This window comes from Pelodiscus sinensis, chromosome 17, assembly GCF_052426305.1.
Source record: "Pelodiscus sinensis isolate ZL-2025 chromosome 17, ASM5242630v1, whole genome shotgun sequence".
In the NCBI taxonomy this organism is placed as follows: Eukaryota; Metazoa; Chordata; order Testudines; family Trionychidae; genus Pelodiscus; species Pelodiscus sinensis.
The window spans coordinates 28,089,954-28,114,772 of NC_143068.1; the positions used below are offsets into that span (position 1 = coordinate 28,089,954).

General features: G+C 44.3%; 2 long non-coding RNA genes across 2 annotated transcripts in view; one reads left to right on the forward strand and one right to left on the reverse strand.

Moving 5' to 3' along the window:
- Positions 1-486: 486 nt before the first annotated feature.
- Positions 487-2,193, reverse strand: LOC142818792 (uncharacterized). The gene is made up of 2 exons (XR_012896444.2): positions 2,038-2,193; positions 487-974 (listed from the first exon to the last, which is right to left on the reverse strand). It is a non-coding gene; the product is annotated as an uncharacterized LOC142818792 (long non-coding RNA).
- The window catches only part of LOC142818791 (uncharacterized), a 36,401-nt gene continuing 12,741 nt past the window's right edge, over positions 1,160-24,819 (forward strand). Inside the window, exons 1-2 of the long non-coding RNA XR_012896443.2 lie at positions 1,160-1,341; positions 13,626-13,718. This is a non-coding gene — a long non-coding RNA (uncharacterized LOC142818791). The remainder of the gene's footprint in view (positions 1,342-13,625; positions 13,719-24,819) is intronic.

Consider the following 24,819-nt stretch of genomic DNA (forward strand, 5'->3'; position numbering starts at 1 on the left):
AACGTGACTTCCATCCACTCAGCTGAAATTACTATTGATTGCCAAAGAAAAATATTTGTGCTGTGAAGCTGGGAGCTATGATGTTGAACCGTATTAACATAATGTTAGCATAGCTATGGGTGTTTAGTGGCACGCAATCAGATTTGAAATGAACGTTGATTATAGATTGAGATTAATGTTCACATATTCATAGGAACACAATGAAAAGAGCAATTTCCTTTCTACTACAGATCAATGGTTTCCCCATTCAATTATACAGCTGTAATAATTGCATTATGCGGAAATATTTCTTAATGGCTTATTTCATTCGTTTCGTGTGTGTGTGTGTGTGTGTGTGTGTGTGTGTGTGTGAGAGAGAGAAAGAAAGAAAGAAAGAAAGAAAGAAAGAAAGAAAGAAAGAAAGAAAGAAAGAAAGAAAGAAAGAAAGAAAGAAAGAAAGAAAGAAAGAAAGAAATCTTTTGTCAGTGAAATCTGCTGAAGCCTGTAGACAATGTATGATTCTTTAATCACTGATACAAATTTGCAAGCATTGGTTCTGCCGGTAATCTCTCATCTCTTTCTTCCCCATTTTCATGATCCTGTAGTAAAACCTTCATTTCCATTCTTAGCTGGGTCTATGGAGCTGGAACCCACACCATGCACATGTAACCCCCTTGGAAGCGTGCTTCCCTTTGTGTCCTATCCATAATGGAGGGGAGTCTGTTCAAGCAGCAAATAACAGCCTTTTAGCTCAAGCAACAGAGACTCACGCTTTCACCTCTAGAGGTCACCATTTCAATCCCTGGTCTGCTGGCAAGATGGCAGCTATTGCAGGCAGGAACCAGCCTGCTTGCCTCACAGCGGTGTATCATGTTTGTGTTGCAGTAGTCAAGTCTGGGTTACTGTTGTGCTCTTGGCTAGAGGGTTTGCACTGTGACAGTTGGAGATCTTCTCTGCATTGATGTTCTTCCACCCATTCATGAAAAGTAGTCCCTCTAAAAACAAAGCAAAAAAAAAAGTAAATAATAGTTTCTCATGGTCATCTTACCTTGACATTGACATGGGCATAAGGGCTACATTGGGAGAGGCTGCTTCTTCATATTTCTCTTCAGAGGCTGGAAGAGTGACCTCTCCCATTACTTTTCTGCAAGGAGGAGGAAGGATTAGGCTGTGAGAAGCCTCCACTTCTCTTCATTTTGTGTAGGGAGATCAGCCTAATTTCCTTTCTTCAGCCACACCACCTCATCTCCATGCCTCACGAGGAGGGCAGTGCACAGAGGCAGTGTGCTTGAGGGAGGACATGAGTCTCGCAAGAGGGATTTATCTCCTGGAGATAGTTGTCTCCTTCGGGGAGTCCAAATAGTGAGTGAGAGGGATAGGCATGGGAAAGACGAGTGCACGGAGGGGAGCACAAAGAGAGAAGCTGTCTTTGCTATGGGGGAATCTATGCAGGGAAACAAGAGTTGACAGGACACTAGTGGCCTGAGGCCTCTATTCCTGATGTTTGGTAGAACAGAGCCAAGTAGTGCATCTGCTCCATTCGTGGCCCTGTCTTAAACGGACTCGCTTACAGATGTCACTGCAGAGATCTTTTGTTTGAGGCTTGTGCCAACAGGACAATATGATATGTCAAGACCTGGCTCTAATTGTAAGTACAGTGCATGATATAATTCTCAGCTAAATACTTCATACCTTGCACCAGGAATGGCCCAATGGGGAGAGCTCTAACTTGTATGAGATTTTCTCCTTCTTGGGGATTGATTCAGTAAGGAATTTGCACTTAACCCTAAGTGCAAGTTTATGGGCACTCCCCGGCCCCCCGCTCCATCCCAGCCTCTGGCAAAGGGGGCAGGGAGGAGAGAAGATGTAGTACAGTACTCCCTGTCATGGATCTATGCTACCATAACATTTCCTCATACTGACTGGCTCACCCCCGGTCTAGTGACACTGACTTTATGGTTACCTGCTGCAGACAGTCTAACAGATGGCAATCTCATTGCCCCCGAGGACATGTCTGGATCTTGTCTAAGATTGCAAAGCATTCTAGGCAGGGCTCACCTCTCTTGGTGTGTGTTTGTCTATGCAGCACCCAGCACAATGAGGCCTCTCCAGCCACTTGCACAATCCAGATAATAAATCCTAACAATTGACAGGAGCACCCCATGACAGAGTTTCACAGCTGGGCGTCAAACTGGCTACAGCTGCAAAAAAAGAAACTCGCATCTCATGTGAGAAAGAAGGGCTGCCAGTCAGAGTTTGCTAGAACTGCAGCATCATCCTTTCCCCTAATGATGCTGAGTCACCAGTTGGTGACCCATGAGCAACAATGAAGCAACACAGCCCACAAATGCAGCACTGGAGCCTGCCTCTCATTTATCCTCCTCCCCTGCTATTTTCACATCTGTAAGCAGAAGTGCTTTTCTTTATTGCCCTTCAGCATTAGTCACTAGTCACAAGAAGGGACAGACACAGAATACTTGCTGCTCACGTGCATTTTTACCATGCAGCAATGCTCTTTCAGGAAAGTGTAATCTTGGAAAAGCCACATCTGCCGGACAAGAAGACGAGAGTAATTTTCATTTTCTTAGGTCAGGTTGGTTTTTTTCTAGGGGCAGTTTAAGTTGTTAACCCTATCTGCATCCTTTTTCTTTCCTTTATTTATTGTTCTTTTTCAAGGGAATGACATATGCATAATGGTTGAGATTTTTAAAAGTAACTAGTGATTTCGAATGTCTCCATTTTTGGAGACCTCATCTGAAACATCATATGGGAGCCTATTTTTCAGAAACTATTCAGCACATAACCACAACCAGAGCACTTTTAAGGCTCCTCAAGTTGCACTCTCAGATATGGAGGCATTCAAAATCAATTGCCATTTTTAAAAATCATGGTCAGTATGTGCTTCTGCTAATCCCTGTAATGCACTTTAATCCTGGTTGGTGGGTGGGACACTCATATTGACTTTAATAGAGTTATTTTGGATTCTTACCAGCATAGCTTAGTCCAGAACTGGCCCTGTTGTGTACTACCTAATGCACTCTGTGGACAATATTCAGCTTTGATACAGGGAGATGCAACTCAGTTGACTTCAAGGCCTCTTTAGACCCACAGCCTGAAAATCCCTTTCGTATCTAACTGCTCTAGCTTATAGTGATTTATTAATTAAAATTCAAATTTGCTAAGTGCAGCTCGAGTGCTTAAATACCTGAAGCTTCAGAAAGAAATATGGTGCAGAGGAATTATATGTAGATTTGCTGATAAGAGGCTAGAATTTCTTTATTAATCAATTGCTGAATAGATGTGATGTCTTGTAACTGAGGATAGAGGCACTTTGGGCCAAAATTGTTATCACTCTAGACAAAATCCCAGATTTGCTTGTCCTATGCCTGAACCCTCCTTGAACTTTGAGAAAGGAGGGATTCAAATCCAGGACCTGATGCAATGTTCATAAAACCAATAAAAAGATTCCCAGGTACTTCAGTGAGATCTGGATCAGGCCCCTTGTGCTGATCCTTGCACCCAGGATCCATGTCTGTAATGCACTTGCCCAGAAACCTTACTAAAATGCAAGTTCAGAGACAGATCTGCATGCAGCTCAAAACATCACAACTGAGGCTCATCCTCATGAATTAGACCCTGACTTGTGAAGAAGAAGCTTTTCTAACACCCAGTAAATGAGACATTTTCTGAAATTATTGAAGTGTACTGTGCTGATTCATTTTGTTGCTATAAATCAATAAACTCTGCCAAACAAAACCACTGGAGGTTTGCCTATAGATCAGTGATTCTTGGACTTCATGGCAGCATAATCCCCTTTGGACAACAAATATTACTACATATGGGGCCCGTACTGTGCCATATGACGGGGCCAAAGCTGAAGCCCAAGGACTGAAGCCTATCCCCTAAACTCTGCCAATAGGGGTCAAAGCCTTTGGGTTTTTGCTTTCGTTCTGGGTGATAGGATTTGGGCTTTGGGCCATGGCTCCAGCAAGTCCAACACCAGCCCTGGTGACCCCATTAAAATGAGGTCACAACCCACTTTGGGGATCCAAGCCACAATGTGAGAAGTGCTGTTAGAGATTACTCGGACATCACAATCAATTGTGACAAGCCTCAGAGGGGTAGCCGTGTTAGGCTGTATCCACAAAAGCAATGAGGAATCATCTGACACCTTAAAGACTAGCAGATCTATTTGGGCATAAGCTTTCTCGAGCAAAAACCCAAAGCTTATGCCCAAATAAATCTGCTAGTCTTTAAGGTGCCACAGGACTCCTCGTTGTTTAAACAATGGTGAGTTAATGGCCAAGCAATGTTGTTCAATAGGTAATTTTCTGTAGCTTTACAGAATAAGCTATAATTTGATCTAACACTTGACCTTGGAAATGTGGAAAGGCAGTGTATGACATTGAACTCCTAATAGTGTAGGAGAAGCTGAAGTTGGATCACTCGAGGTCATAGTAACAAATGGGAGCTCAGAGGTCAAATTCAAGACAATATTGCAAATCTAGGGGAAATTACTTTCCCAGTAACTTGTGACATGACCTCTAGCTCCTATTAGTCTGAGGAGTTCTTGTCTGGCCATTCATACATTTATGTATTCAGAGTCCCCAAATTGCATATCAGGGAAAAGTTCTTTTAGCATGTTACCTATGCTGGATTATTTTTCCGATTGTTGTCTTTTTTCTGGGGGGTAGTTCAGTTTTCTGTAAAGCAATTTGTATGTTGATTATTTTGTCAGCCTACACAGAGCCTGATTCTGATTCCACGTCAGTGTAACTATTAATTTCAGTGGAGCTATCACACTCCAGATATATACTAGTTCAAAAAGGCCTTGTAACTGGATATTTTTGGACACATTCACCTTGGAGCATAATTGATTATTGAAGTAGGTCAAGAATTGCACATTGGAGAAATACCCTTACAGTTTTTAAAGATAGTTATTGTAGAATAGCTTTTCTAGAAGAATGTGAATGAATTTTGTAATTTTTTCCCACTTATTTACATTCATACTTCCCTTATCTTGTCTTTCACATGAATTAACCTCAAATTGCCTTAGGAAAGAGGAGGTATAATGCTGATAGATTATGGGTTTCAATTCCTGTAATTGCTTCTTTACATTTGTATTTCTAATTTCACAAATTAAACTTAATTGAAAATTGACTTTTTTTCATCAGTGCTTGTATGAATCAAATGTCCTGAATGAGTTAACACTTCTGTTTCCCTCCTTTGCTTTATTTTGTTAGTGAACATATCCCCTCCTCTTCCCTTCCTAAAAATAACAATTGTCATCGTAGAAATGGTTTAGATAGAGACACATTTCTGAATGGCAAACATGCTGATTGAACAGTGTAAATGTAACTATGTAACTAATATAACAGTGTAAATGTAACAGTGTAAATGTAACTAATCATTTTGCTCATCTATCGTTTATGGAGGAGCTGCCAATAGAAAACTTGATAGGTTTAAAAACAAAACAACAACCACACCGGACATTTCTTTTTCTCATGTAGTAACATCACAAGATAGCCGAACAGGCTCCTTAGTAGGTTCCTAGTTCTCCAATGAGATCTTCACAGGCAAGATCTTGTGTTCAGGAACCTGTCCATACAAGATCACATGTGTAATAAGAGACTATTTTAGGAGCCACCTTAAGAATAATGTACTTTGTATTGGTATCATAGTCCGTGTCTCAAGAATGTGAACCACTGGGTGATGCTGCGTAGAGGGGACAGTCCCAAGAGATGACAAACAGAAGCATTTGTAGTGTTAAGTCCCGTGAAAAAAGGCACACAAGAAGGGAAACCCACTGTCGCCTATAAAGAGTATTTGATAGTAAAGCACTGAGGAATTCCAGATTCCGAGTAACTAACAGAATGTGAATAAGAAGAGTCTCATTTCTAGCAGTTCTCTAAGGATGAGCACTGAGCAAATGCTAAGCAAGAAGTTTTCCAGAAATATTTGCAAGATTAGTAGGCACCACTCAGACACCTTGTGGCATAACCATAACCACCACTCACGACCCTCTTCTGTAACTGCTGCAGGCACTCAGGGTACAGCTAAGGATGTCCCTTAAATCATGCTGCCTTCCTTGGACATAAAGCTCAAAAGATGGACAGAGATGGACTCACATTCAAGTTTTTAGTGGGCTCAGAGCTCCCAAATCTTGTCAAACCAATCTGATAACTTTTTTCAATAGAGTAGGTAGCAATCCTTGTGGATAGGGAGAAGTGGTATAGGTGGTATATCTAGACTTTAGTAAAGCTTGCAATACAGTCTTGCATGGCCTGTATTAAGAAATTAGGGAATTACAACCTAGATGAAGCTACTGAGTACAAAATTGGCTGGATAACCATTCCCAGAGAAGCAAAATGCAGGACAATGTAGCACTTTAAAGTCTAACAAGATGGTTTATTAGATGATGAGCTTTCGTGGGCCAGACCCACTTCCTCAGATCAAAGAGAGTAGTTATCAATGGTTCACAGTCCTGCTGGATTGGCATAATGAGTGGGGTTCCACAGGGATCAGTTCTGGGACTACTTCTGTTCAATATCTTCATCAGTGATTTGGATAATGGCATAGAGAGTTTGCTTTTAAAGTCTGCAGGTGATATGAAAGTGGGACTGGTTGTAGGTGCTTTGGAGCACAGGATGAAAATTCAAAATGATCTGGAAAAACTGGAGAAATGATCTGAGGTAAATAGAATGAAATTCAATAAGGACAAATGCAAAGTACTCGACGTAGAAAGAAACAATCCATTACACAGTTACAAAGTGAGAAATGACAGCCTAGGAAAGAGTATTTGGGGAAACGAATCTAGGGCTTATTGTGGAACAAAAACTAAATATGAGTCAACAGTGTAACACAGTTGCAAAAAAGCACAAAATTCAGAACAAGTGGTTAACGAAGAGTCAGTACAAAAATGCCCATTTGCATGACTGCAAATCTACAACTTAATATTATTGATAATTGACATGATGATTAATAATAGCTTAAATGAAACATTGTACTCACAGACTTTATTTAATGGGATTTCTGCAGCTGCTGAGCATGCAGTTTGTGGTGCAGGAGTCAGGGTCGAGGTGTATGAGGGGCTCAGGGTAGGGGGTTGGGGTATGTGGGAGGTGCAGGAGGCAGGGCAGGGCACTGGGGGTAGGAAGTAGAGTTTGTGGGGGGCCCTGAGGCTGGATCCTTGGTCCTTACCTGGCCAAGGCTGGGCTACTGGACGAGGGGCTGGGCCAGGATCACTGCAGCCTGACGGTGACCTCCCATCCTACTCATGCTGCAGCGGGAGAGGGGCCACCTCCAGCCCTTCCTGCTGCCAGATGGGAGCCAGGCCACAGGGCCTGCCCCAGGCTTGGGGCCAAGGACAGGACGCTGCAGCCAGATGGAGGCTGGGCCCTGGTTGGGGCCTTATTGGCCAGGGTGCCGTAGCCAGAGCCCAAACCAGGCTGCCATGGCTGGTCTGTTGCAGCAGTTGCAGAGCTGCCATGGCTGGGTCACAGGGTCTGCCCCAGGAACATGGCAGCTGAGGACAGATCATGGTCGTTAGATGGGGCCTGGAGTTGGGCCAATGTGGCCACAGGGAGGCATCTGCCACTGCCAGCCTGTCTCACTATCCTGGCTGGGTGCGTGCATGCATCCCCTACTGCAGTGGTCCCCCACGCGGTGCCCGTGGGCACCATGGCACCCACCAGGCCATTTCTGTGCACCCGCCGAGTGATCGGGGCTGGCCACACCCACAGGCGCGGGGCGCAGAGGCGGCGCTGGCCCCAGGCGCGCAGCACATGGTCAGTCCCAGCCCTGGGCATGCAGCAGTTAGGCTGCCCCACTCCCGGATGCGCGGCGCTAGGTGTATGCCAGCCTTGGCCCCGGGCATGTGGCGTATGGGTGGTGCCAGCCCAGGCGCGCAATACATGGGCAGCCCCATCCCCCAGGAGAGCAGTGCGAGGGCTGTGCTGGCCACGGGCTTGCAGCGTATGGGCGGTGCTGACCCAGGCACACTGCATAGGGGTGGCACTGGCCCCGGGCGTGCAGCACATGGGCGGCCCTGCCACCAGGTGAGCGGTGCATGAGCGCTGCTGGCTCCTGGGCACATGGCACAGGCACTGGCTCTGGGCATGCAGCACATGGGCAGTGGCAGCCCCGCCCCGGGAGTGTGGCACATGGGTGGCGCTAGCTCCAGGCATGCAGGGTATGGGTGGCCTCACCCCGAGGCACGTGCGCGGCCCCGCCCTCAGGTGCCCAGCAACCCCAAAAGGTTGGGGACCACTGCCCTACTGCATGCCCTCAGCCGGCCCTTTAAACGAGAAAAGTGAAGCTGGTTTTTACCAGGGCACACCACCTTACTTTCACTTGGAGTTAAAGATGCAATAGACCAAAAAAAAGGGGGGGGGGGAAGAAACCCATCTTGACATGAGTAATTATACATTTAAAAAATGTTGAATTAATTTTTCATTTTAATTTAAAAAGTTGCGTGTATTTTGGGAATGACAAAAGGACCATATTTGGTTCCATACTGAGCCATATTTGGTTCAAGAGCCATAGGTCACTGACCCCTGGTGCTGCCATGAGTGCAGGGAACTAGACCCTAGAGGTCCCTTCCAGTTCTGATTCTATCAGTATGTCACTCACACCTGTTCACTGAATTAGGGAGACAGCTGAGCAAGGTTTACAAACCAGTGTCGTATGAAAGCTAAACAGAGTTTGAAGAAGGAAATCTTTAGTCACACCGGAGGTAGTTTTTTTGTATAAAACAAGCACAATCATTTCCACCCCTAATTAATTTGTTGAGATGTGCCCAAACTAGAGGAATATATCAGAATCCTATTGAACTCCAGAACATTTCAGATCTAAATCCAAACCATATTACACTGGTACATCTGTATAGGATGGATCTAAAGGGAAACCCCTGGAAATCTGGAGAATTTGAGGCCTTGTTCTGACTCAGTATCTGAATTTCATTGCTCAGACTTAGCCTTAAAGAAATTAAAAGGATTGTTGATCACTTTGTTTAATAGAAATCTGCAAACTGAATTATGTTTTAGAGTGTACTACAATAGATTTCTAAGGCAGCTTTTAAACATCAGTACTGCAGGAATTCTGGTTAGGAATTATCTTTATTCTCAGTAAAATCTGCAAGTAATCTCTTGTATTGTCTTGTAACCTTTTGTATTCCAGACTTGAATTCTCTGCATTTCAGTTTGAGTTTTCTTGCTATAGAATTGTTTGTTCCGAAATGCTAGGTTTTCTTCCCAAGCATCCATTTGAAGGCTGGTGTGTCTCAGAGGTCTGTCCCTTTGAGCCATTCCTACTTTGCATGTATATCTTTTGCCCCTTATTCTGGGTATTCAAAGACTGTGGCTGTGTCTACACTGGGCCACTTATTCCAGAAAATCAGCCGCTTTTCCGGAATAAGCTGCGAGCTGTCTACACTGGCCCTTGAATTTCCGGAAAAGCAACGACGTTGAACTGTACAAAATCAGCCGCTATTCCAGAAAAACTATTCTGCTCCCGCTCAGGCATAAGTCCTTATTCTGGAACACTGTTCCGGAAAAGGGCCAGTGTAGACAGCCCAGTAGTCTTTTCCAGAAAAAAGCCCCGATCGCGGAAATGACGATCGGGGCTCTTTTCCGGAAAAGCGCGTCTACATTGGCCACAGACGCTTTTCCAGAAAAAGGGCTTTTCCGGAAAAGCAGCCTGCCAATGTAGATGCTCTTTTTCTGGAAATACTTATAACGAAAACTATTCTGTTTTAAGCATTTCCGGAAATTCATGCCAGTGTAGACATAGCCACAGTGTCAGCTTTGGCTGTTACGCTGATACATCACAAAGACATGGTTTTTTATTATAGTTTCTTCAGGTTTCAGAGTTGGAAAGGGCTGGTTCAATGTCTGCATGTGATGTCTTTTCTCTTAACTTAGTTAACACCATTCCCAGTGGATGGTGCCTACCGCTAGATCCAGGCCCATGCTGTAGAACCAACTCCATCTGAAGATTGACCGATCTTTGCCTGTATCTATTGCTGGTGGCAATTCAACATGTAGAGCTAAGAACTAAAGAATGCAGCCCTGAAACTCAATGGGACAATGTATGAACATAACTTAAGCATGTGCATAAATGGCTGTAGAATGATGGCTTCAGCCAATCATTGTCAATGATTCAGCTATTGCACATAACCAGGTCTGCATTGCAGAGTCGTTTACTTGGATGGATTTGGCCTTTTGCCACATTTTTGTATTGTATGCTGGAGGAGAGAGGCCTGGGTATGAGGATAAAGTACAAATTTTGGGCAAGACATTCTAGGTGAAGCTGAAACCTTCATAGTGTAGGTCAACACCATGAAAGAACAGCCCTTCTGCTGGAGTTGTACAAGCGAGCACCTTCTAACTGGACGGGCTGATATGTCACACCACACTGAGTTATGCAAACAGTTTTCACCTCCGCTCAGTAAGTTCTTGGCATCAATCACAACTGCCTCCTTCTTCACCTGAAGTGGTTTACACAGAACTGCCCGTAATTTACCCACTGAGGCTCAGCAGCTCAGTGAACCAAATCACACCATCCCTGTGTGTTCCAGGAGGGAGTCATTGTTCCTTTCTCTGCTCAGAAGGGCTTGCGGAGATGTAGATAGGAAGCATATGAGGCAGATTGCAAGGTACATATAGGAACTGAACATGTTCTTGTTCATTAAGCTCTGGAGTTCTCCCTTTTCCTCTCTCCAATAGCAAGGAGGAGATAGAAAAAGGAGATCTCGGGATCAGCTTCTCTTCCAGCAGGCACAACGGTTCTTGACGTCCTGCTTGCTTTTCCAGCAGCATCTCTGCTGCCCTGTGCACAAAGGAGATGAGGGCACTGGTCCTAACATAATGTTTTTCCCAATGAAGACTTTCTTCCTATCTTTTTTCTCTGTTCAGTTTAGTCTCCTGCCTACCTCACCATGCACACACCCACATAATGTGAAAGCCATTGCTGTTTATGGACTAAATCCTGACATGCCTGCTCAGGCAAAACTCCTACCACAGAATCAGGCCCTGGGAACGGTTTGCATAATAAGTGAACTGCTGGGCTTGCCAGGCACTTGCTGACAGATCCTGCAGGCAGGCACGAGAGAGCTCCCAAAACCCTTGTCAAGCCTCTCCCAGTTGGATTGCAGTGAAGAGGGGCAGACAGAATGGCCAAATATGGGCCCCAGTGCTTTCCAGCAATTCACAAAATCATAGAAGCCTAGGATTGGAAGAGATCTCAGGAAGTCGTTGAGTCCAACCCCCTGCTAAAAGCATGACCAAAAAGAAACAAAGGGGACACCCCTGCCACTGGAGGCACCAATCTCACTGCCTCTCGCGTGCGAAGCGAGCACACTCCCACGGGAGCGAATTCTCTTCACTGAACAAGATTCTCCCGCGCAACCCTAAAATAGAGGGGATGTGGTGGCAATGTAAGGGAGGGCAGATGAGTAGGACATGCTGTCCTCCTCTCTCAGTGCTTCTCATGAGGTTTTAGTTGAATTGTACAGTACTGAAACAAACAAACACATATCAATCTGATGATTACATTGGCCAATACAATCAGCTTGGTGAGCAGAGTGGTGGGTACCTTTCAGTCTGAGAAGCAGCGATTGATAAATTCCTGAAAAAGCAGGCTTTGACTCAGTGAGTACCAACAATGAATGCTTTTTTTTTGTTCTGAGAGAAGTTTCCTTTTCATATTTCCCCCCAAGAATCTCCCTGGATCTGGGAGATACTGGGCTAAGCTTAGCAGATCAGAATGTTTTACTAGTACTTCCGAAACAGGCAAAACAGTAATGTTGAAAACAACTAAGTGAAACCATAGTGCGTGGTGGAGGACAGGCAGGAGAAATTTAGTTGATGGCGGAGGGTTAATATGTTAGCCTATTGCTGCTGAAAATCCTACTTTGTTTGCAAGTGAAAATAAGATTTATATAGTCTCAGGCTACTCCCCAATGTTCGTTTGCCTATCAATAAACAAAGATATTTAACTGAGCAGAGTGTTTTGGGTAAAGAGTGGAAAAGAAAAGAATATTGCAGGTCAGGCTTGAGGTGTGCTGCTCGATCTGTGGAGAGTCCCACTGCAGGAGTGAACACATGATCAAAGCCAAATGAGAACATTTGCCACAAATAATTTAATCAATTAATTAAGTCTGTTTGTTTTCAGAATGGTCTTCTAGCTGATTGCACTTTCCTCAAATGCATTAGTTATTCAAATTCACTCTGATTTTTTTCCCTTTTTTTAAAAAAAAAAAATATATGTACTGGTTGATCATGGACAGTTCTCTGTGCAGATTTAATATTCAAAAATTAGAATTCAGTCTGTCCTGGATATTAACTGCTTGCACATCACATGGTATAATTTCTGATCTGTAATTAGATAGTATCCTTGTAATCCAGAAGAGGCATGGAAGAAACTTCTGAGGCTTTGGCTCTCTCAGGGAGAAGGCTAGATAAACAGGACAAGGGAGTTTTATACAGTTGTATAGCTTAGCTTTGGACCATCTTCATGCAAAAATTAGGCAACTGTAATTTCTTGGTTGGGTGATAAATTTATATTTTGTTTTCTCTCATTGCTTGACCGGAAGGGCTAGATTCTCAAAGGAGCCTCAGAATTAAACAAGGAGCAAGAACCTCCCTTACATCTGATATAGGATACCGTGACCTTAGGCCCAGGCACACAAGAGAAGGCTGGCAGGAATTGTTTGGAGTCTTGGGTCCTCCCCTGACCTCAGTTTTCTTAGCTGCTATTGGCCAGTAAATTCCTGCCTGACATGCAAAGGAAGAAGTAGGGGAGGAGTGAGTGCACAAAAGGGTGTCTGAAGCAAAATGTCATCCGTGGTCATTCCTGGATTGATGCAACCATACCACTGCTTTCTCAAGGGCTATGGCTAAGGTCAAACTAAATTGTGTGCATGCACAGCCTGAAGATTTGTTCCCACCAGCTCCCACACAAGTGAACATGGATTGGCAAAATGGTTGCAGTGATGATGAAAAAGGGGCATGAGCACAAATCATACATCACTTGAATATGAACAAGGGACAGTTTTTTCCCAGTACTTAGTCTAAACACAATGTTCCAGGGCCAGACTAAAGGGGTACTGCCAAAAATGTGTTGCAATAGCATTGATGGTACTGAAGACGTGCTTGGGAGAGCTGTATGGACAACATTGCACCTCACCTGCCTGTGTACAGTCTGGGTCGCTATCATCTGTACAGTTATATTAGGCATAACTTTAATGAAATCCAAATTTAGCAGTATAAATGTGATAAAAGCATATGGAAAATCCTCAGAGGCTAGGCCCATATAACATTATGCCTGGAGTGTGGTATTTCGAGGCAGCTGTTAGATGTATGGTGTAAGTATGCATGAAAATCCTGAAGAAGGTTTTATGGTGAGGAACACATGCTTTATTTTTGCAGTTTCACCCTTTTGTCAAATTTTATTTCTTCCAGCCCCTCACTTTCCAAAGAAAGCAAACACGTCCCATTTCCAGCTAAATGCTTATTCAGTGCCCGTCTTCTCCGCAGTAATAGCTTTCTCAGATGGAAGATGTCGTGCTAGGCAGAAACCAAATAAAAAAACCCCAGCAATTAATGGGCAGCATTCATTGTTTTTTTTTCCCCTTCATGTCTTCATAGTTAGCTGTCCGGTTGGCAGCACTAGGGGAAACCCTGCACTTGGATGAAGAGTGATGCATATGGTGAGCACTGGGAAATGAAGCTGTAAGTCAGGTAAGTGAGAGCTGAACTATTTTTTCCTCTCTCTCCCTTCCCCTCCTCTTTTTTCTGGCAGTGATTTTAAAATATGTATCACAGTACTAAACACAGTCTCACTCCTGGTGCTTTCCTCCTTTGCCATTCAGCAACCGCTCCAAATAGCACTAAAAAACCCAAGTCCTTAATCTGATGGGTGTTTTTTATTCACTTATAACTCATTAGAAATATTTTAATGTTTTAATGAACTTGTCCACGAAGGAAACATGAAGGCCTTGATCTATACAACTAAGAGTATGGGTGTATGCAGTGTGGCTGTAGTCATGTTGGTCCCAGGATGTTACAGATACAAGTTGGGTAAAGCAAAATCTCTTGTTGGACCAACTTCCATTGGTGAAAAGCTGTGAATGGCTCAAACGCTTGTGTCTTTCCTGCACAGAAGTTGGTCCAATAGAAGACATTATCTCACTCAGGGTATGTCTACACTACAAAGTTAATTCGAACTAACAGACGTTAGTTCGAATTAACTTTGATAGGCGCTACACTAGCGCTCCGCTAGTTCGAACTTAATTCGAACTAGTGGAGCGCTTAGTTCGAACTAGATAAACCTCACTCTACGAGGACTAAGCCTAGTTCGAACTTACTAGTTCGAATTAAGGGGTGTGTAGCCGCTTAATTTGAACTAGTGGGAGGCTAGCCCTCCCCAGCTTTCCCTGGTGGCCACTCTGGCCAACACCAGGGAAACTCTATTGCCCCCCTCCCGGCCCCGGCCCCCTTAAAGGGGCACGGGCTGGCTATTATGCCCATGCTGGGTGCATGCCTGCCAGCACTCAGCTAGCAGACCCTGCACCTGGCACGGCTCGAGCCAGGCACCCGATGCCCGCCAGCCCTCCCCCTCTTCCCGGGACCAGGCTGGCGGCTCCCGGGAGCTTGCCCGGGACTGCAAGAGGCAGGCACCCGCCTGGTCTAGTGCAGACATCGTGGACCTCGTCCACGACCTCCGCACTAGGCACAGGAAAGTGGCCATCTAGGGCAGGAGAGCTGCCAGCCTGGCCACCCAGCAGCAGGTGTGCATGAAAATCAAGGTGGTCCACTGAGACCACGGACCTTGAGCCCTGAGCTTACAATGGCCATACTAGGTCAGACCAAAGGTCCATCTAGCCCAGTAGCCTGTCTGCCGACAGTGGCCAACACTAGGGATCCTGGAGGGGATGGACCGAAGACAGTGACCAAGCCATTTGTCTCGTGCCACCCATCTCCAGCCTTCCACAAACTTTGGGCAGGGACACCACTCCTACCCCCTGGCTAATACCACTCCATGGACCCAACCTCCATCACTTTATCTCACTTCTCTTTAAACTCTGTTCTAGTTCTAGCCTTCACAGCCTCCTGTAGCAAGGAGTTCCACAGGTTGACTCTTTGCTTTGTGAAGAACAACTTTCTGTTACTAGTTTGAAGCCTGCTACCCATTCCTTTCCTTTGGTGTCCTCTAGTCCTTCTATTATGGGAACTAATGGAGAACTTTTCTTTATGCACCCTCTCCACACCACTCTTGTTTTTATAGACCTCTATCCTATCCCCCCTCAGTCTCCTCTTTTCTAAACTGAAAAGTCCCAGTCTCTTTAGCCTCTTTTCATATGGGACCTCTTCCAAACCTCTGATCATTGTAGTTGCCCTCCCCTCTCCCACCCTCTCTCTTCCCCTCTCCCACCTCCTTTTCCCAGTCTCCCTCAGTTTTGTTCAATAAAGAGAGATTCTATTTTTGACCACACGTTTTCTTTATCTTGTACATCAGGAAGGGGGGCTAGGGAAGGGTAAGTGGAAGGAGGTGAGGGAGGAATGAGGTATGAGCCCCCGATGGGGAGGACTGGGCTGGCTCTGGGGGTGGAAGCTCTCCTGCAGCCCCCCAATTGCCCCCTGTCCCCAAATGGCAGCCTGTGGCAAGTGCAGGCGGTCTGATGGCCGAGTGTTGTGATGTGCCCAGTGTGGGCACTCCGGGCACTCCAAGCCAGGACTGCTTTGCAAGCGGGGCACCCCTGAGAACTGTCTGTCCGGGGTGGGGGCCAGGTCCCTTTAAGCACAGCCCTCGGCTAGCCTGAGGCAGCAGCTCCACGCTCTAAGTCCTCCTCTGATGCCCTGCCGGCACTGCTTCCGGCCATCCTTAACCCTGGTTCAGGGTCCACTTAATGTGGACATGCTAGTTCGAATTAGCAAAATGCTAATTCGAACTAGTTTTTTAGTCCGGATGCGTTAGTTCGAATTAGCTTAGTTCGAATTAACTAATTCGAACTAAGTTAGTTCGAATTAGCGCTGTAGTGTAGACATACCCTCACCTCTCTGTAAATGCTACTGTAAGAATTGTACCACTCCAGTTTGGGACCCGTGGGAGGGCAGGTTATGGTCACTTTGAAAATGTCACTCTGTGTATTCAAATTCACAGCTTAATTCACAGTAGCATAGATTGAGAAATACTGGAAGGGATCACAACCCCGTTTAATAGGATCACTAGGGCTGGCATTAGATTTGCTGGGGCCCGGGCCTGAAGCCAATGTGTGAGCTCTACCGCCCACGCTGAAGTAGAAACACAAGAGGTTCAGCCTTGGGCAGCAGGGCTCACCTTAAAGCCCCCTGACCTGTTCAAGTGCTGAAGACCAAAAGCTTTGGTTTTGACTCTCCCTTCAGGAAGGTGGGGCTTGGGTTTTGCTCCCTGCCAGTGCAGCGGGGCTCGGCCTTCAGTCCCTCATCCCAGGATCATGGGGGTATTTTTGTGATCAGAAGGGGGGGGGGGCGGGTCACAGTGCAATGAAGTTTGATCAATCCTATCTAGCTTATCCTCTGCCAGCACAGAATGGTGCCAAGGCTGTTCCATGGAAGTCAGTGACAAAGTGCTATTGAATTTACCGTGAGAAGGAATGAGCACTGTTTTACCTTGCTTTGGCCAGTCCAATTTAAAAATGTCCAGCAGTTAGACTTTTGCTACTTTTGCTACTTCCAGTGACTTCTTCTAATAGACTTGATTATAAGTTAGTTAATAAGTCTTTGTCAAATAATAACTGCTTACCTACTGCTAAATGAAATATGAGGGTAATAATGGCTCTATATTCTATATCACTCTAAGACCTCTAAGTATTTTTAAAACACTCAAATGACATTTAATTATCAGTGTGATAACTAGGTGGTTCTCATCAGATTCAATTGAATCATTATTATATATTTAATAAGTATATATACTCCTGACTATTTCAAGTTATTTACAAACAATAATACACGAAGACCAATTTTCTTTATGGGAGGGCCAAATACTCATCGTACAGACAAGGAATGTGTAACATACATGGGTTCAAGCCTGCTGTGAAGTGCTGACCACTCACATCCCCATTGAACTCAGTGGCGTGGCTTTGCGCCTTGATGGATCAAGGAGATTTGGTCAAGGTCAATAGTAAATCAGTAGTAGAGCAGCTGTGGAATTGAGGATTCCTGGTGACGTGCTCTAAACACTCAATAATGTTGCCTCGTAATAAACTCAGATTATTGGCCACTATTAATGGCTAGATATGTAACAAGTAAGTGATCTTTCCCATGGGTGTTATTGATCAGCTGGTTATTTAGTTAGACCAACATTTTCAAAGTGTCCACTGATTTTAGGGTCCATGTTTCCTCACCATCTCTGGAAACAAATCAAGCCCTATCTATCTCAAGATGACACCCAAATATTAGAGGACCCTTTCTTTTCGCCTCTTGTGGGGATGTCGAAAGGCACCTAAGGAATTTAAACATATTACCTCACTGAATTTCAGAGCAGTTAAGGTCCCTCACTCCCTGGAGCTCCTTTGGAAAACCCACTGTCCAGCACTGGGGATGACAAAGTATGTCCTTGTGACCCAGATAGGATGATCCAAGAGAGCCTAACACCGCTGCAGCCTCTCAACGTTCTATTCAAGGGCTGGGGGGGGGGGGGGGGGGAGAAAGGGAGCTAATGGGTTGGAGACAGGGAAGTGGACCGTAGATCCTGGGGAGCTGGGAGCAAGCAGTGGGATGGGAGGGATCCTGCCTGAAACATTTGACTCCCTCCTGTCTGAAGCAGCTATAATCTCTGCACCTCCTGCCCCTGCCACGCCACCAAGTGCGCCCAAATAAAACCAGTGTAGGATATCAGATGAAATTGCTTAGTTTCCCTCCCACCCCACCCCTATGGGGCCAATAGCAACACAAACTTTTGTTTTTCACTGTGGAGCAAGAAGGAGACAGATCTATTAGCGCCAAAGGAAGCTGTGCCATAAAAGGCAGCCGCCTCATTGTGCTCAGTGTGAATTAAGACTAAAGAGCTTAGTGGTTGGTGGGAGTGAGAGTTCTCCCTCATCTCTCCTCCCGACTGCCTAACGTGACAGGCTCGCCTTGCCTCGGACAGCGTTCGGCATCGCCAGTAAACAGCGAGGGATCCTGCATCTTTAATCACCGGAACAGAGAGGGAGGAGGGGCCTATGGGGAGAAGCAGAATAAGAAAAGAGCAAACCTGACTTAGATTGATTGCATGGCTTGAGCCAGGACCAGACTGTACACCTCAATCCAGCGCCGACACTAAATAATGGCAAGCTCTGAGATTATCAATAGACTGCACAGTAGGGTGTCTGGATATGGACTTTATCAGACAGAGACCTGGAGATTAACCTGCTGGCCCCCTAATCGGGATTGTGCTAGTATGCCATTTATTATCATGGCTGGGCGTGGGTCAGGCGGCTCAGCAGAAAGCATGCCAGCTGAGCGCTGAGCTGGTCCAGTCCTGCAACGCGCCACTTTGTCTCATGCTGAATATCTTTGTTTTGTTTTCTTCATCAGATTCTAGGCTGAATTCTTGAGCCTTTATTGATTGTCGAGTGGAGCCATGTGGGCCCGGAAATAGCTGTCACCTAATTAAATCATCTAGAGAGGAGTTTTGGAAAGAGCTCCCAATTCAGAAGCTTAATTTAGGCTAGGCCCATGCACGGGGATTCAGTCTTATTATTAAATGGAATTTTAATCATTACAGATCCCCCTCTGAGTTTCTTCCTTCATCCCCATCTCCTAACAACCTGAATCTGGCACAATTCCCTTCCCCTTTAACCCTCGGGAGCTAAAAATAATATCCTCTTGGAACCAGCCAAATGGTTTTTTTTTTTTTAAAGAGAGATGAACCAAAGGTGTTTAATTAGCAGGAGTGAGCTGGAGATGGGATCAGCAATCACATTTTACAGCAGTCTCTCCGGAGACAGGCCAAGCATGTTATGAAAAATTCAGGATCACGTGGCCTAAGAGTAAGGAAGGTATTTTATTATCCATATTCAGGGCTTTTGTACCTTAGCTTTAGCAACCCTATTCTAAGCCTTTACATGTAAAGGCTATATCTTTAGTCACATGGAACTGGAGTTCCAACATGCAAGCTACCCTGTGCTAATGAAGGAGGGCGTGGTCTGAGAGCGCAGAAGGTGTTGCTAGGATTCTACATTCTATTTCCAACTCAGACACTGAACAGATTATGCAGTAAACCAGTCCACAGCTTTGTGCCTCAGTTTCCCCATAAGTAAAATACTCACCTATTTTGCAGACATGTTGTGCAATACAGGTGTTGAATTCATATTTACAAAGCCCTTTGACAGCCTCAGTCTGAAGTCACTAAAGATGATTAAAGTGTATAGTCTGAGCTCTTCAGAAAAAGTGTTGTCTTTTTCATTCAAGGCCTATAATAAGGGGGTTCTAACCTCTGATACTGCTCCCTAAGCACCAGAGTAATAGAGAAATTATACCAGCACCACTGGTTTATAATGAATGAAACTTGAATTTATCATATTCAGTGGAATTACTCTGGATTTACATCAGTGTAATTGATCTTGATCTGCTTTGGTTATTTTACATTGAAAAGAAAGTGAAGTCCTGAAGCTTTCATTTTGGCAGTCAAAGGGGCTGCTATCTAAGGGTATGTCTACACTGCATGCCTATTTTGAAATAAGCTATTCTGGAAGAAATAGCTTATTTCAAAATAGGGCATCTACACTACAGTAAAGCCTCAAAATTAGTCTGAGGCAGGCTCCCCTAATGTGGACGTGCTACCTTGATTTAGAATCCCAGGAGGCACTGGGGAGTAATTACTTTGAATGGCCCTGGGGAGGAACATTTCAAAATAGCAGCAGTGGAGCGTCCACACTACAGCTATTGCAAAATAGCAGTTTCGGAATAGGTGTTATTCCTCATGGAGTGAGGTTTACAAAAGTCGGAATAAGCTGTCCATCATTTCAAATTTATTTCAAAATAACATAATTGCTCTGTAGAAACTCGCATCGTTATTTTGGAATAACAGCCGTTATTCCGAAATAATGCTGCTGTATAGATGCACCCTAATGGAGTTTCACTAGCAATATTGGAAAAGTCTAGGAAAGTTATGGAGAGAAGTAAACAAAATCTTGCTGGACTATAATAAAGCATATTATTTAGCCCATTCTGCATCTACAGCTATGGTGTTCACATGCAAAATATTTGAGCATTATGGTAAGGGAGAAGACCATCTTAATGTACATTATGCAGCACACACTGAGGCCCAGCTTGATTTGGTGTTTCCTGTCTCAGTGGCTACTAGAGAGTTAACAGACAAAAGCATACAGCTCTGTGAATCTGGCAACATGCTTTTGTACTGCACATTGAAGGAAAATACTCTAGGCACACAATTGAAATCTGAGATTTCCTTCTTTTGAATGAAGCCAGTCACCCCTCTTCCTATCTCATCAACATGACTTAGACTGAATCCCCAGGGATTCTCCTTAAACAGAAGAGAGAATTTCTAATCTAATCTGGGACTCAGCTTGTGTAGACAAAATACACTACCAGGCTTCCACCACATATTAACACAGCTTAAATCCAAAGAGGGGAGGGGGCCGGACAGCAGGCTAATGTATTGGCTTCTCTCTGGTATAGATAACTTAAAATACACTTTCTGCTTTCCTAACCCTCATTTCCCAAAAGGCAAATGCATTCATACCTGGAGATGGGTATAAAGTGAAACCTCAGGCCCATATTTCAAACTGTGGTGCACTTAATCACAATCCCACACCTGAACTTCCCCAGACTTTGTTTCAGGCATGTTCAATCCAGGTAGTGATCTAGAGCTGACTTTCTCATTTTTGTTTGGCTCCTAGAGAGAGGCCTTTGGCTGAGAAGATTTGCTCATTTTAAATGGCTTCATTTCACACTTGTGCCCACCGAATGAGAAAACAGAACTGACACTGTTGTTGACCTCCCATGACTTTTGATTTGTTTGGCTGTGTTGTGTACTGGCTGACTGGCCTGCCAAGCCCATTAACCATTGGCCATTTGTTGTGTCATTAGTGCCAAGATGACTTTCTAATTGAGTTTGTAATTGCAGCTAAAAGCAACGTTAGCACTGCCTCAAAGAAGCCTTCCTAGAGGCCTCCTAGCTTCCTGTCTTCCATCCACTGTCACTGGAATCTTAATGGAGACGCTGTCCGGCTAGGAAACAGTATCAAATAGATAGTTTGCCTGTGCAGGATGTTAGTTTACTTTGCATTGAGTTTTCTTTACTCTTCTGTTACAGGGCTTAGTAAGTGACTTGCTGATGTCTTTGTATTATGAGATATTTGTCCGATAAGTATCTGGCCCCAGCTAAAACATCCCAATAGCGAACCAAGGAATATGTTGAGAAAGTACGCTATGAAAAGCTCCAGCTCTTAACTCCTTGTGCAAATTTTTCTTGTTTAGTTCAAAATCCCAGTCAAGCCTTACAAAACAAAGTAAATACATTAACAATTACGAGCATTGCTGTGAAAAAGCTGCTGCTTTTAACAATGTTAGGTCCATGTTATTTCTGTCTCTGTTTACGGGGCCTGATTCTGCTCTTATGAGCACTGCAGCAAATCAAGACAGGCTCCAGAGTGGTCATGGAGTGGCCTCACTGGAAAAAGAACGCAAGCAAGCAGGGAATCATGGCTCCAATCTGATAATCACGTTTCTATTGCTTTTATTCAAGTGGATTGAAACAGAAGGGGGAACTTCAAGGGAGCTCAGCTTCTAAACTCGAGACATCAGGCTAGCTATCCCTCTGCTAATATCAGAGGAAGAGGGCTGGCACTTTCCCCTACATTAACCCCTACAAGTATGGCATACAGAAGAGAGGAAATAAACCTGCATAAAATTTCATGTTATTACATTCAATGAAAGGCAGGTTGGGGATGACAGAAGATAAGAGCTAATTTATTACAAGTTATTGGGGAGCGATAGCTCAGTGGTTTGAGCATTGATCTGCTAAACCCAGGGTTGTGAATTCAATCCTTGCAGAGGCCATTTGGGGTAAAAATTTGTCAGGGATGGTACTTGGTCCTGCTATGAAGGCAGGGGACTGGACTCAATGACCTTTCAAGGTCACTTCCAGTACTAGGAGATAGGCAATCTCCATAAATTTAATTTAGGTCCAATTACTTTTAGACTTTAGCAGTAAACAATCAAGGCACAGGGTTTTTCATGGGGATTAATGACTGACTTGGAGGGGATGAACTTCTGAGGTTCAGCTGGTCATTAGTCCTCCAAAATATCCCCTACTGAGATTTTTGCTATTATCAGACAACAATAAAAATAAATACACTATTGATTTTGTTTAAATGTGTGACACATTTTCAGTTAGTACTTGCAAGGAATTAATGCCCCAAAGTTTTGGCCAATTAGATTTTTCAGGGTTTTATCTCAACAGACTCATCAACTTCTGCTGAATGCTGAAGTGGATATTCAACCACCACATAATGCTGTAGACTTAGATTTTGTTGTATGTGCAGGAATGTCTAGCAGGCCCAACCCCAATCAACTGATTTTTAGCTTGTAAGGTTCTTTCATCTTATGATTGCACTTGTACGCAAGTGAGAGAAAGTAGGTAGCTCATCCAACCCGTGGCTGTGACTCAAAATCCATCGGGAGAGATGAAGCCCAATTCTCCATTGACTTAAATAGATGAATTTACAATTCACACTAGTACAAGCAGAAACCGGGTGTTCACTTTCTCCTTCCAACTTCCCCCCACTTTCAAACTATCACCTGATCAGCTTCCCTGTGGTGCTTATATTCATCAGAACATCTCAGTGCACTTCACAATCTTTAAAGTATTTCTTCTCACAGTGCCCTTTTGAGATGAAGATAACATCTGCCCTGTTTTATGGAAGGGGAAGCAAGGAACAGAGAAGCTAAGTGACTTGTCCACACAGAGGAAACGTGTGGCAACCAAGGCAACTGGACCTAGGACTGTCAAATTATAGGCAAGTGCCCTAACCACTGGACCATTTGCAAACTCCACTTTTAGCCGTTAAATGCTAAGAGACAAGAAGAAGATTTTGCCATTTTGATTACACTCCTAGGGCCTGCACATTCCCAGACCCATGGAACTGAGTCCAACCTTCCCATATCGCACCCAGCTCTTTAAGAATTTGTGGGAAAACTCTGCCTTATAGGAAGAGACTTTCTTTGTGTGAAGTATTGGAATAGGCCAGTCAGTCCAACAGACCAGGTCACACCAAGCATTGTTTCCATCAGCCTGCAATTCGTGACACTTGTATGCACATGTAACAATAAACAGCAAAGGCTGTATACTAACAGAGACAAACAATAGGAAAAACTCCAGCTCAGGCTCGACACTACAGTAATTGCCCCCTTTTGCTTCCCCCGGGAGCTGTTTTTGATTCCTTGTCTCCCAACTGGGTCTTCAGTTGCCAGCCTGGCCCGATGATTCCACCCTGTACAGTCTGGTAAGAGCTAAGCAGGGAGCTCCTATGTGGTATTGATTAGCAGACATGTGCAGGCCCCAGTCCTACAGCAGGTACCTTGTGACTATCTCCCAGCACCTGTGTGGACCCACACGGTAACCTTCTGTCTAGGCTTAATGTGATGGTGGGATTTCATATTACAACATTCTTGGACCATGGCCTCGTTTGTGAGTAATGCCCATAAGCAACAGTTACATCTAAAACCTAAGGGAATAAGGTGGAGTGATTCAGATAAAGAACCTGTAGCTTTTCTTACATTATGGTCTGCATTGAAAAAGCACTGCAGTCAAAATTGACAATAAGCATTTCTTCAACAGCACCTGGCTAAACATTCAGGTAACCAGAATTTATAGCACCATCATCTTGTGACATCTAGTAGTCTGAACTAGAAGTCGGGTGGGAGCAGGAAAGAGGGGAGCCTTATCCTAGTAGAAGAACCAAGCATCATGCAAATCCTCACAATGGCATTTAAAGAAAACCCGGGTTCACTGCAGACCTTGTGAAAAGAGTTGTTTTACTTAAAGTGATTTATTCAGGCTGCTGAAATGTTTAAAAGTCAGTGTTCTACTTTCTTTCATAAATTTTAATTATCCAGATCCAGCTTCCCCATCACCCCTCACCAGACAGAATTCTAAGCAAATACTTTCCCTTGAGGTTTGGTTGTTTTTAATTGTGACCATTACAAAAACCTCCCATTTCTTTGGCTTGAAATAGATCACTACAACTGCAGGGCTATATGGAACTGTTTTCTCAAGAATGAGCCTGAACACATTTGCAAGAGATGTGTTTGTCTATCTGGGGGTGAAGAGGGGATCAAAATATATGATCTGGATTCCTGACTTGACTTTCCAGTATTCAACTTTAAGATGCCATAATTTGTATTTATAAGCATTGGTACATATGAGGGGGCAAAAAATTAAAGAGCTTGATAAGTTAAAAAAAATCAGATTTGCATGTTGCCAACGTTGGTGATGCCATGAGTCATGACATTTGATGGTTGTTACAGCTCCAGATCTTACATTCATGTGAGAATCCCAGCTCGATGTCACTTCACCGGAGTTCTGCAGAGGCTAAAGGATCCTCCCATAAAGAGCTCAATGTAGGATCAGGGCTTAGGTGATGATTCAGTCCCTGATCCTGCAATTATATGAGTTCAGGTGTAAACATGCACCTACTTGAAGTCCTAATGACTTTAATGGGATAGTTTCACTTGTGCAGGATCTATGAACATTTATTTCATTACAGACTAAGCTTCAGGGCTTGTTAACACTACAAAATTAGGCCAACTTAATTTAGGTTGACCTACAGCCACCACAGAAGTTCAGCCAGCT